Here is a 13,344-nt window from a genome sequence, read left to right as displayed (position 1 = left end):
GACACCATGCGAAGATTTTCCAGTTCTCACGGAGGAACTCGACGTGTGCGCTTTCCTATGCGAGGTCCATGTCGTTTGCGATGGACGTCGTCTTTTTCGGGTCTGTCGGGTGAATCTGCACCTCCTTAGAATTTTTCTCAGTATTGAAAGTTGATTCTTTATTTGGCCTTCCCACGTCTGGCAGCACGTCATAGTCAGTCATGAGATTTGACGCCAAATATTCAGCTTGCATCCCGAAAGTTTCTGATATTCGATGAAAATCCTTATCACATTTATCGGCTAGGGCGAAGCTTCCTTTGACTGTGATTGGTCCCTTAGGTCCAGGCATCCTCCATAACAGGTACGTGTAATGTGGTACCGCCATAAATCTAGCATATGCTGGTCGACCCAACAGAGCGTGGTACTGTGACGGAAAATCGACGACTTCGAACTCCAGCTTCTCGATTCTGTAATTTTCTCGGGTCCCAAACTGAACGTCGAGATTAATCTTCCCCAGCGGATAACTTGGCTTCTCTGGTGTGATACCGTGGAATCTTGTGTCTGTTGGCTTCAGGTTTGCTAGGGATATGTTCATCTTCCTTAATGTATCTGCGTACATAAGGTTTAAGCTGCTGCCGCCATCTATAAACACGCGAGATACGTCGAATCCTGCGATGACCGCTGGTAGTATGAGTGCTGACGGTCGAGGAACTTGTTGTGGATGATCTGCTATGGTGAAGCCAATATCTTGCCCTGACCAATTAAGATACTCGACTGTTGGTGGAGGCATTTTTTCTGCCATGAACACCTATCGCGAGATTACTTTCTGAGCTCTATTGGATGGCCTATGATGTCTGTTAGATATGGTTCGGTCTATGATGTCTCTTACCGATTTGTCGTTATCGTTTTGGGGTTATGCATTAGAGACAGCCGCATTCACTTTAAATAGGGCACCATCTAAATCCGTTGAAACGACACCGTATGAACTATGGTTTGGAAAGAAACCTAAGCTGTCGTTCCTTAAAGTTTGGGGTTCCGAAGCTTATGTAAAGAAGTTACAGCCTGACAAGCTAGAACCCAAAGCGGAGAAATGCGTCTTCATAGGATACCCTAAAGAAACAATTGGGTACACTTTCTATCACAGATCCGAAGGCAAAATCTTTCTTGAGAAGGAGTTTCTCACTAAGGAAGTGACTAGAAGGAAAGTAGAACTCGACGAGGTTAATGAACCTTCTCTCATAGATCAGAGTAGCGCAGTGCCGGAAGAAATTCCTGCACAGCCTGCACCGATAGGAGAGGAAGCGAATGATGATGATCATGAAACTTCGAACGAGGAAGCTACTGAACCTCGCAGATCGACGAGGGAACGTACCACTCCTGATTGGTATGATCCCTGTCTGAATGTCATGATTGTGGACAACAATGATGAGGACCCCGCGACGTATGAAGAAGCAATGATGAGCCCAGATTCCAACAAATGGCAAGAAGCCATGAAATCCGAAATGGGATCCATGTATGATAACAAAGTATGGACTTTGGTAGACTTACCTGATAGCCGCAAGGCTGTCGAGAATAAATGGATCTTTAAGAGAAAAACAGATGCTGATGGTAATATTACTGTCTATAAAGCTCGACTTGTCGCAAAGGGTTTCCGACAAATTCAAGGAGTTGACTACGATGAGACTTTCTCACCTGTAGCGAAGCTAAAGTCTGTGAGGATTTTGTTAGCAATAGCTGCATTTTTCGATTATGAAATCGCGAGATGGATGTCAAAACGGCGTTCCTTAATGGTGATATTGAGGAAGAGTTGTATATGGTACAACCCAAAGGTTTTGTCGATCCTGAAAATGCTGACAAGGTATGCAAACTTCAGCGTTCCATTTATGGACTGAAGCAAGCATCCAGGAGTTGGAATTTACGCTTTGATAGAGTGATCAAAGACTTCGGTTTTATACGGACTCATGGTCAGGCCTGTATTTACAAGAAAGTGAGTGGGAGCTCTGTAGCGTTCCTGATATTATATGTAGATGACATATTATTGATTGGGAATGATATAGAACTATTAAGCAGTGTTAAAGGTTATTTGAATAAATGTTTTTCAATGAAAGACCTTGGTGAAGCAGCATACATTTTAGGCATCAAGATTTATAGAGATAGATCAAGACGCCTAATAGGCCTTTCATAGAGTACATACTTGGACAAGATTCTAAAGAAGTTTAGAATGGATGAAAGCAAGAAAGGGTTCTTGCCTATGTTGCCAGGTAAGGTCTTGAGTAAGACTCAAGGTCCAGCTACAGCAGAAGAAAGAGAGAGGATGAGCAAGATCCCCTATGCTTCGGCAGTAGGCTCTCTCATGTATGCCATGCTGTGTACTAGACCGGATATCGCACATGCTGTTAGTTTGACCAGCAGATATCAAAGTGATCCAGGAATGGAACACTGGACAGTGGTGAAGAATATCCTGAAATACTTGAAAAGGACTAAGGATATGTTTCTTTGTTATGGCGGTGACCAAGAGCTCGTTGTAACTAGTTACACCGATGCAAGTTGGAACACCGATCCTGATGACTCTAAGTCTTAGTCTGGGTACGTGTTTATATTGAATGGTGCGGCAGTAAGCTGGAGCAGTTCCAAACGGTGCACGGTGGCGAAATCTTCAACAGAATCTGAATATATAGCGGCTTCAGAGGCTTCATCGGAAGCGGTATGGATGAAGAGGTTCATTGTTGAGCTTGGTGTGGTTCCTAGTGCATTGGACCCGTTAGTCATTTATTGTGACAACACAGGTGCCATCGCCAATGAAAAGGAACCAAGGTCACACAAGAAGCTGAAGCATATCAAGCTGCGTTTTCATTCGATTCGCGAGTACATCGAAGATGGTGAAGTAGAGATTTGCAAAGTACACACGGATCTGAATGTTGCAGATCCGTTGACTAAAGCTCTCCCAAGGGCAAAGCATGACCAACACCAGAATGCCATGGGTGTTAGGTACCTTACAATGTAATCTAGATTATTGACTCTAGTGCAAGTGGGAGACTGTTGGAGATATGCCCAAGAGGCAATAATAAAGTGGTTATTATAATATCTTTGTGTTTATGATAAATGTTTATATACCATGCTATAATTGTATTAACCGAAACATTGATACATGTGTGTTATGTAAACAACAAGGAGTCCCTAGTAAGCCTCTTGTATAACTAGCTTGTTGATTAATAGATGATCATGGTTTCGTGATCATGAACATTGGATGTTATTAATAACAAGGTTGTGTCATTAGTTGAATGATATAATGGACATACACCCAATTGAGCGTAGCATAAGATCAAGTCATCAAGTTCATTTGCTATAAGCTTTCAATACATAGTTGTCTTAATCCTTCGACTATGAGATCATGTAAATCACTTACACCGAAAGGGTACTTTGATTACATCAAACGTCATTGCGTAAATGGGTGACAATAAAGGTGGGATTAAGTATTTGGAAAGTGTGAGTTGAGGCATATGGATCAACAGTGGGATTTGTCCATCCTGATGATGGATAGATATACTCTGGGCCCTCTCGGTGGAATGTCATCTGATTAGCTTGCAAGCATATGAATAGTTCATAAGAGATCACATACCATGGTACGAGTAAAGAGTACTTGTCGGTAACGAGGTTGAACAAGGTATGGAGATACCGATGATCAAACCTCGGACAAGTAAAATATCGCGAGACAAAGGGAATTGGCATCGTATGTAAATGGTTCAATCGATCACTAAGTCATCGTTGAATATGTGGGAGCCATTATGGATCTCCAGATCCCGCTATTGGTTATTGCTCGGAGAGGAGTCTCGACCATGTCTACATAGTTCGCGAACCGTAGGGTGACGCGCTTAAGGTTCGATGTCGCATAAGTAGATTTGAATATGGTATGGAGACGAAGTTTGTTCGGAGTCTCGGATGTGATCCAGGATGTCACGAGGAGGTCCGGAATAGTCCGGAGAATAAGATTCATATAAGGGAAGTTGATTTCTGGGTTTTCGGAAATGTTCAGGATTATTCCGGTGTTGACTGGAAGGTTCTAGAAGGTTCCGAAAGGGTCCACCATGGGGCCCATGACCTAGGAGGCCCATCGTGGGCCGAGGGGATGCCTCCTGGCCTAATGGGCCAGGGGCACTTGGCCCCCAAGGCCCAGGCCGGCCAACCCCCTAGGGTTTCCCTGGGGGGGATCAACTTGGGGGAGGGGAAAGCCCCTCTCCCCCCCTTGGCCGCCGCCCCCCCCAACCCTAGATGGGAAGGGGGGCCACCTTGGCCGGCCAGCCCCCTATATAAAGAGGGGAGGGGGTGGCCAGCCACACCATCCCCCCATTGCCTCCTCCTCTGGCCGCCTCTCCCTCCACCATACGCTGTTCCGGCTTAGGCGAAGCCCTGCAGCTTTTCTTCCTCCACTACCACCACCACGCCGTCGTGCTGCTGGGATTTGGGGGAGATCTACCACACCTCCGCTGCCCGCTGGAACGGGAGAGGAAGGAGCTTCATCGACACCATACGCACGACCGAGTACGGAAGTGCTGCCGGATTGCAGCACCGGGGACGATCGTCTACACCAACAACGAGATTAATCTCGTAGGCTTTGGAATCTTCGAGGGTTAGTCTCATCTTCATCTCGTTGCTTAGATCTTGTAGATTAGATCTTGGGTGTTCCATAGATTAGATCTTGGATTTATTCGTTTTGCGGTAGGAAAATTTTTGTTTTCTATGCTACGAACCCCATCAACATCATCATTACCTTTTACTTTTTACTGTCAAGTAGTGTCATATCATGAGTAGGGAAGTTATCATATAAGATGGGTTGCAGTTTGGAAGTATCTCTCCTTTAGTTGGTTATCTATGTATCCCTTGGTGTGAGTTATCGTTATGGAATATTAATGAGAAGTCTTATCATTTACATATTGCACATCTTATTTTAGTTTGCAATCTCTACTATATGATTTACCTTGTTGTTAGTATTGGTATCACTTTGGGAGCATTGAATAAATCTTTTTGGTTTTGGCAAACTTAGCATTGGTCAATAGCAACAACACTTTGAGGTTTAAGTAGAAAAGAGAAATACATGTAGATGTTTCATTGTCTTTCTTTCTTGTTAGCTCATAGCTTATTATTCTGAAGTTAAAATTGTTTGTGCTTACAAGGAAGATGCATGATTGTTTCTATCACATGTATATTTGTTTGTTTCCTTCAACTCTTATGCTTGCTAATTAACCTTGCTAGCCAAAGACCTGTACTGAGAGGGAATACTTCTCGTGCATCCAAACCTTAGCCCAAACCTATGTCATTTGTGTCCACCATATCTACCTACTACATGGTATTTTCTGCCATTCCAAGTAAATACTTCATGTGCTACCTTTAAACAAATTCAAAATTTACTATCTCTTATTTGTGTCAATGTTTTATAGCTCATGAGGAAGTATGTGGTGTTTTATCTTTCAACCTTGTTGGGCAACTTTCACCAATGGACTAGTGGCTTCATCCGCTTATCCAATAATTTTGCAAAAAGAGCTGGCAATGGGATTCCCAGTCCCAAATTAATTAAACTAAATAGACACTCCTCCATGGTATGTGATTGATGGACGGCACCCAAAGGATTCGGTTAGCCATGGCTTGTGTAAGCAAAGGTTGGGGGGAGTGTCATCATCATAATAAAACCAAAATAAAAGGGCACTCCTTCATGGTATGAGATTGCTGGCAGGCACCCGAGGATTCGGTTAGCCATGGTTTGTGAAATAAAGGTTGGGAGGAGTGCCACACAAAATAAAAATAAAATGGGAGCCGCTCTTTGAAGGTTGTCTGGCAAGGGGGTTAGAGTACCCGCTACCAGTCGTTGACAACAACAAACACCTCTCAAAATGTTACTTTTATTATCTCTATATGATTTCAAAACTGAAAAAGCTCTAGCACATGATTTAATCACTGCTTCCCTCTGCGAAGGGCCTGTCTTTTACTTTATGTTGAGTCAGTAAACCTATTTCCCTCCATCTCAAGCAAGCATTTGAGTAGTTGTGATCAAACCATTATATTGTGATTTGCTTCATCATGTCTTTTATTCTTCCTTGTTTAGTACAAGTTTTATCTGAATGAATATAGCTTTGCAAGTTATCAATGATTATGAGGAGACTATTATGATTGAGTATGCAAGTTGTGCCATATAAACTTTAACATGAGAGCGCTGCTCAATAGATAAATATAACCTGTTAATTGTTCTCTGACCAAGAACGAAGTTTGCCATCACCAACTATGATTTCTTATGCACCTTTATTTGTGATTACCTTATACTTGTTTCAAGTTGAGTTATATGAGGAAGTTGTTTACTAGAATGTCTTGTGTGAATGAATATGATGCTTCTTGTCCGTATTTTATTTATCGACTTTTCACTCCATAAACATGTGGTCCTGTTTACTGAGTTCAGTTTCGCTTGGGGACAAGCGAAGTCTAAGCTTGGGGGGAGTTGATACGTCCAATTTGCATCACTATTTTGTATCATAACTTGCTGTTATTCATTGATATATTTCATATTTGGACACAATACTTATGTTATCTCATCTATTTTGCATGTTTCATCATTATTGGAGGATCAAGCGCCGGAGCCAGGATTCTGCTGGAAAAAGCACCGTCAGAACGCAATATTTCGGAAGATCAACTGTGGAAGGAAATTATACCAAAAATCCTATTTTTCAAGATGACGAAGGAAGCCAGAAGGGGGAGCCAGCTGGACCCAAGGTGGGCCCAGACTACAGGCCGGCGCGGCCCATGGCCTGGCCGCGCCACCTGGTGGTGAGGGGCCCCCACAGCCCCTTTCGCCTCCTTTTCTTCGCGAAACCCTTCATCCCGAAGACCTAAGCCACAGGGGGTACCTCACGAAGAGTTACAGCCGCCTCTGCGGGGCGGAGAACACCAGAGAGAAAAGAGCTCTCCGGCGGGCTGAGATCCGCCGGGGAAATTCCCTCCGGGGGGGGGGGGGGAAATCGACGCCATCGTCACCATCATCGAGCTGGACATCATCTCCATCACCATCATCATCATCTCCACCATCATCACCGCCGTCTCCACCGCTGGACATCGTCACCGCCGTAGCACTTTGGGTTTGATCTTGATTGTTTGATAGGGGAAACTCTCCCGGTATCGATTTCTACTTGTTGTTGATGCTATTGAGTGAAACCATTGAACCAAGGTTTATGTTCAGATTGTTATTCATCATCATATCACCTCTGATCATGTTCCATATGATGTCTCGTGAGTAGTTCGTTTAGTTCTTGAGGACATGGGTGAAGTCTAAATGTTAGTAGTGAACTATGGTTGAGTAATATTCAATGTTATGATATTTAAGTTGTGGTGTTATTCTTCTAGTGGTGTCATGTGAACGTCGACTACATGACACTTCACCTTTATGGGCCTAGGGGAATGCATCTTGTACTCGTTTGCCAATTGCGGGGTTGCCGGAGTGACAGAAACCTAAACCCCCGTTGGTATATCGATGTAGGAGGGATAGCAGGATCTCAGAGTTTAAGGCTGTGGTTAGATTTATTCTTAATTACTTTCTTGTAGTTGCGGATGTTTGCAAGGGGTATAATCACAAGTATGTATTAGTCCTAGGAAGGGCGGTACATTAGCATAGGTTCACCCACACAACACTTATCATAACAATGAAGATTATTTAGCCGTATGTAGCGAAAGCACTAGACTAAAATCCCGTGTGTCCTCGAGAACGTTTGGTCATTATAAGTAAACAAACCGGCTTGTCCTTTGTGCTAAAAAGGATTGGGCCACTCGCTGCAATTGCTACTCTCGCACTTTACTTACTCGTAATTTATTCATCTGCTATACTAAAAACCCCTGAATACTTGTCTGTGAGCATTTACAGTGAATCCTTCATCGAAACTGCTTGTCAACACCTTCTGCTCCTCGTTGGGATCGACATTCTTACTTATCGAAAATACTACGATACACCCCCTATACTTGTGGGTCATCACTAGCCTATATTGATATGCTTGTAGCTCTTCTGGCGTGGCTGTGGTGGCCATTGGTTCTGAGCCATCCATAGCTCTTGCGGCTCTATCCCATGCTGCTTGCGGAAGTTGGACTCTATCTCGCGGCTGTGGCCCGATATATTTATTGCCTAGGCCTCGTCGCAAATCAGAGGGATCGACGTATGGATTTCCCAAATCGTCGAAAGCCTCAGATGTTTCCTCCTGATCACGACTTAGCTCTCCGATGACATAAATCTGATGATATTTTGTTTTCAAATCTATGTTGGGTTTGGTGACACCATCATGAAGATTGGCGAAGACCTTGCCCACTGTAGTAGATTTGTCGATGAAGTCGTAGCTGTCGACATTGTTTGAGCCATCGCTTATATAGGAGTCCGCAGATGACTCAAACGACATGTCGCTGAAGATCTTGGCAAGTTTTTCTCTTGCCCTGGTGCTGATGAAGCGTGACGACGAAGTTTCTTCCTCTCCTGATTCTGTTGACGATGTATAACTTGAAAAATCGGAATCGGCCGCCGACGATCCCGACGAAATCGGAATTTCGACACGATACGATCCCTCTTTCTCGACGCGAAAGTGAAATCTTCCGAACGTCATCTCCATAGGCTCCTCCAGATACGCATATGCATCCAAACGGGAGGGCAGGTGAGGAACAAAATCGACAAGACCAGTTGCGATCTGTTTACCTCGATCCATTGCGTTGCTTGCGGTTGATGAAGTCGACGATCTTGAACGTGCCATCGAAATCAGATCCTTGACGCCTCTAGTTCCCACAGACGGCGCCAATTGACAAGGTATTAACTTGTCAATGCCTACGGGTTGTAGACTAGGGTTTATTTGGAAGTAGAGGGCAAGTAGATCTCGAAGGTTTCAGCCGAAAAGTACTCGACGATTATGAAAACTAGGGTTTGAGAGACAATGGTTCGATGCTTTCTTTGTCCCTCGACTCCCCCTTATATAGGAGGCGGAGCCGAGGGATTCGTATTGTACAAGTTACAGAGTCCGGGAAGGTTTCTAACTCATCCCGCAAGATTACAAATAATGCTTCCTATTACAACTCTAGCTTTCCTTAATAATATCTTGGGCTTCCGAATCTTCTTATTCTTCGGGTAGTGGGCCTTCAGTAAACCCCGGGTACTTTCTTCGGCAGGCCCATTGGGGATGCCTATGTCACCTGGGGAGCCGCCGCCATCGCGAAACTCCGTTTTGGGGGACAGAAGTCTCTGTTCCGGCACGCCGCCGGGATGGCGAATTGCCTCCGGAGTCATCTCCATCGACACCACCGCCATCTTCATCGATGTTGCTGTCTCCCATGATGAGGAGGGAGTAGTTCTCCCCCGAGGCTGAGGGCTCTACCGGTAGCTATGTGGTTCATCTCTCTCTCCCATGGTGTGATCTTTATGTGATCATGAGCTTTGTATCACTATTAATCTATGTGCTACTCTAGTGATGTTATTAAAGTAGTCTATTCCTCCTCCATGATGTAATGTTGACAGTGTGTGCATCATGTAGTACTTGGCGTAGGTTATGATTGTAATCTCTTGTAGATTATGAAGTTAACTATTACTATGATAGTATTAATGCGATCTATTCCCCCTTTCATAGCTATTGTTGACAGTGTGTATGCTATGTTAGTACTCGGTCTAAATTGCAACGGTCTATTATGCACTCTAGAGGTTACTTTAATATGAACTCCGGATGTTGTGGAGCTTGTTTACTCCGGCTTGAGGTGTGCTTTTATAGCCCTACACAATGAATGGTGTGTAGGGATTCGTTGCATAGAAAACAAAAACTTTCCTACCGCGAGAACGCAATCCAAGCCAAGATGCAATCTAGAAGACGGGAGCAACGAGGGGATGATCAAGACTCACCCTTGAAGATTTCCAAAGCCTATAAGAGTAGGCTCTTATTGCTGCGGTAGACGATCACTTGCTGCTTGCAAAAGCGCGTAGAAGATCTTGATCACGGTGCCACGATCGGGCAGCACCTTCGTACTCGGTCACACGTTCGGTGTTGATGAAGACGACGTCCTTCTCCCCGTTCCAGCGGGCAGCGGAAGTAGTAGATCCTCCTCGGAATCCCGGCAGCACGATGGCGTGGTGGCGGTGTCGATGGAGAACTCCGGTGGAGCTTCGCTAAGCGTGCGGGAGAGGTGGAGGAGAGAGGGGGTGGCTAGGGTTTGGGAGAGGGGGTGGCCGGCCTCAAGGGGTGCGGCCAAGCTATGGCTTTGTGGTGGCCGGCCCCCCTCCCCTATGCCCCTCGTTATATAGGTGGATCCCCAAGTGTTGGACTACAAGTCTTCGAATAAGACCCCAACACAAGAACCTTCCATGTACTCCCTCCGTGCAGAAATATAAGACGTTTAACGATCGGTTCCGACCAGGTGAAAAAGGTAAAAAAGACGATGCTACCCTCCCAGATCTGAATCGGTACCCACCTAGATTTCAATCGGTACACGCCTCGATCGCCCTCCGCCTCCTCCGCCCTCGCCCTCGCCCTCCGCCTCCTCCGCCCTCACCCTCGCCGGCGGTACCACCTCCAGCCTCAGCAGCTCCTCCTCCGGCCCCAACTACTCCTCCGTCCCTACACCTCCGACCCAGGCAGCTCCTCGCCCAAGTGCTCCTGGAGGAAGATCTCCAGCCGCCCAAGTGCTCCTGGATCTCCGGCCCATGTAGCTCCTCGCCCAGGTGATCCTGGAGGATGAGATCCCCTCGCCCAGGTGGCCCTCGCCTCTTCGTCGACCATCGGCGCCCAGGGTCTTCCTCACCCATCACCTCGATGTCTAGGTGCTCCTCGCACAGAGAGCAGCAGCTGCACAAGTCAGAACAAATGTTGAACAAAGAGAGCAGCAACAACACATCACAGCAGCAGCATCCACATACCTAAACAAAGAGCAGCACCACCAATCAGATCAGTATGGTGTAGTCATCAAGCCACCATTGCATCTAGCATCACATGCCCGTGGTTCATCGGGGTCACACTACAATTGATGACAAGAGATTAGCAATATACTCCAGTTAAGGGATATGAATGTAAAACCAGCAGGAGTACAAGTGAAAATGAGAGATACTGAGCCACAGTATCTCCAGTTAGACTAAATAAAATAATGAGTAACCTTGCTACAGACATATGTTCAGAAAAGCAACAACAAAATGCAAGGTCAAACAGCTGATAGTTTTAATACAAATGCCAGAAAGTTGTGCAAACAATGGAAAATAAAGTGCCTGAAACAAAAGTATAGGAAGGTTTCTGTAAACAATGCACTTAAGTAAACAATGGAACAACACAAGTGAAGCTCTGTAGATGCATAAGTGTCTAAATGGCATTAGATATTCAGATCCTTACAGGCTCTATCTCCCCTACTATGGCAGAGCGTGCTCCGTCTCTTCTCCCCGCTCATATCAGCACCGAGCCACTTCTCCAGTTTCCACCACGGCTATTGCAATAAACTAGTTAGGCAGGCCTCACCAAGTAGGCAAGTATGTATATTTTGAATCGGTACCTTCCTATATTTAGAATCGGTCTTCCCAGATTGAACTGAAATGTATGTTTCAGACTTCCACGTTCTAATTCTGAACCATTATGCTACAGTCATAGCTCTAGCCATAGTCTAGCACAGAAATTCAAGAAATAACTCAAGTCATACAAGCAGGCATTGGTAGCCTGTCATCACTAGGTAAAATTCGAGTACTAACTGGCAAAGTCTGGCACTAAGAAACACATGGAAAATATAGATAAGTTTGCACTTGCTTCTTCATCTTTTTCTCCTACACCTTAATCTTGTTACTTGTAGCAACGGCAGTTGAGCAAGATTATGGGAGCATTCCAAATGGTTCACAAGGTTACGGTTTCCTTAACAAGTTATACTGATACAATTAAGCAGTAGCAACTACTGATGCTAAAGTATTGTCATGAGCAACTTCAGACAAGTTTCAGGTGTTGTGGAGTAACATGCAGTAAAAATTGTGACAGCAACAGGGATACTGAGATCTTTAACTCCTGCAAATGAAGATTACTAGGCCGACATCATGAAACCTAGCATAGTGGAGCAGGAGTTGCTCATTCAATTATCCCTTAGATCAGTAAAACTACTCAACACATACAGCTAAATCTGAACCTAACCACCAGGCAAAGGGACACTCTGATGCCATTGATACAAGACCTTGGATGCAACTTAAGCCATATAGCAAGGTAGTTATCTGAAGCACGAATATTAGTGCTGGCCGCAGATTGGCAAACACGCCAAGCCTAACACTGATACAGAGCAACCTAGTCTCAGGCTTGAGGTGCAGATCAATGATTCTTACCCAAGCAAATGCAATACAGGCAAATGCAGATGAGTATTAGCAGATGATTTCACTCACCCTCCTATCGCTCCAAGGAGGATGGCGTCCAGGTAGGATAGCCCAGGTACCATTCACTACCTGCCTTGGGCGCTGAGTAATTTTATGATGGAGAAGCTGACCTTCTTGTAGATCTCGTGCAGCGCCTCCAGTTCTCCACCTCGTACCCCCGGCGCCTGCAGCCTGCGGCAGCAGCCAGAGCCAGTCGAGCGCCGCATCAACAGCCTGCCTTGGAGCGCGTGTCGCGGTCGGCAGCCACGGGCCAAACAGGGGATAAGTTGCTGCTCGTCCTTCGCTGTCCAACTCCGGACCTCGGCAGTGGGGAGGCGAAGCTCCGCGTCCAGGGGAGCGGTCGACGGCCGGCAGGAGGGAGCCGGCCTCCTTCTCTTACGCTTCCAGCCGCCTTCTCCTTCGCTGTCGTCGGATCTAGCCCCATCGGCCACGAATCGAGCGCCGCCGCTTAGTAATCTTGGGGCACCGGTAGAAAAAACTTATCTTGCTTGTCGTATGGAGAGATTGAGCGAGGCGGCTGGGGGTGGCAAGAGGTCGCGAGGGCGCGTCGTCTGGGGATCCGCGACCGCGTTGAGGGAGGGAGGGTGGTGGGGGGCGGCGGGCGTTGCAGGCGACAGTGGAGCACGGCGTCGTGGAGCGGGTGGAGAAGAGAGTGAGGGAAGCGAGTGGAGCGGGTGGAGTGGACCGTGACGCGAGGGCAAAATGGGAAACTCGGAAAATTCCCATGCCTAAAAAAATTTGACCGTGAAACTCCCAACGTCTTATATTAAAAAACGGAGGGAGTAGTAGGGAAACCTACCCGAGGTGGGACTCCCACCTCAAGTGGGATTCCCCCCTTCCATGTGGGGGGGGGGGGGGGGGGTGGCCGGCCTCCTTAGGTGGAGTCCACCTTGGACTCCCCCACTAGGGTTGGCCGGCCATGGGGAGGTGGAGTCCCTCCGGGACTCCTCCTTCCATAGTGATTCCTTCCGGACTTTTCTAGAACC

At 46.2% G+C, this 13,344-nt stretch overlaps 1 long non-coding RNA gene across 2 annotated transcripts; it reads right to left on the bottom strand.

Moving 5' to 3' along the window:
• Positions 1–10,339: 10,339 nt before the first annotated feature.
• On the bottom strand, positions 10,340–13,059 carry LOC127345201 (uncharacterized). 2 transcript variants are annotated; one of them, XR_007878490.2, is made up of 3 exons: positions 11,349–13,059; positions 10,886–10,983; positions 10,340–10,814 (listed from the first exon to the last, which is right to left on the bottom strand). It is a non-coding gene; the product is annotated as an uncharacterized lncRNA (long non-coding RNA). The 2 variants fall into 2 exon arrangements; XR_007878489.2 differs by having other exon boundaries at positions 12,469–13,055.
• Between the last annotated feature and the right edge of the window lie 285 nt (positions 13,060–13,344).

This window comes from Lolium perenne, chromosome 3 (genome assembly GCF_019359855.2).
Source record: "Lolium perenne isolate Kyuss_39 chromosome 3, Kyuss_2.0, whole genome shotgun sequence".
Lineage (NCBI taxonomy): Eukaryota > Viridiplantae > Streptophyta > Magnoliopsida > Poales > Poaceae > Lolium > Lolium perenne.
This window is presented reverse-complemented; position numbering and strand designations above follow the sequence as displayed.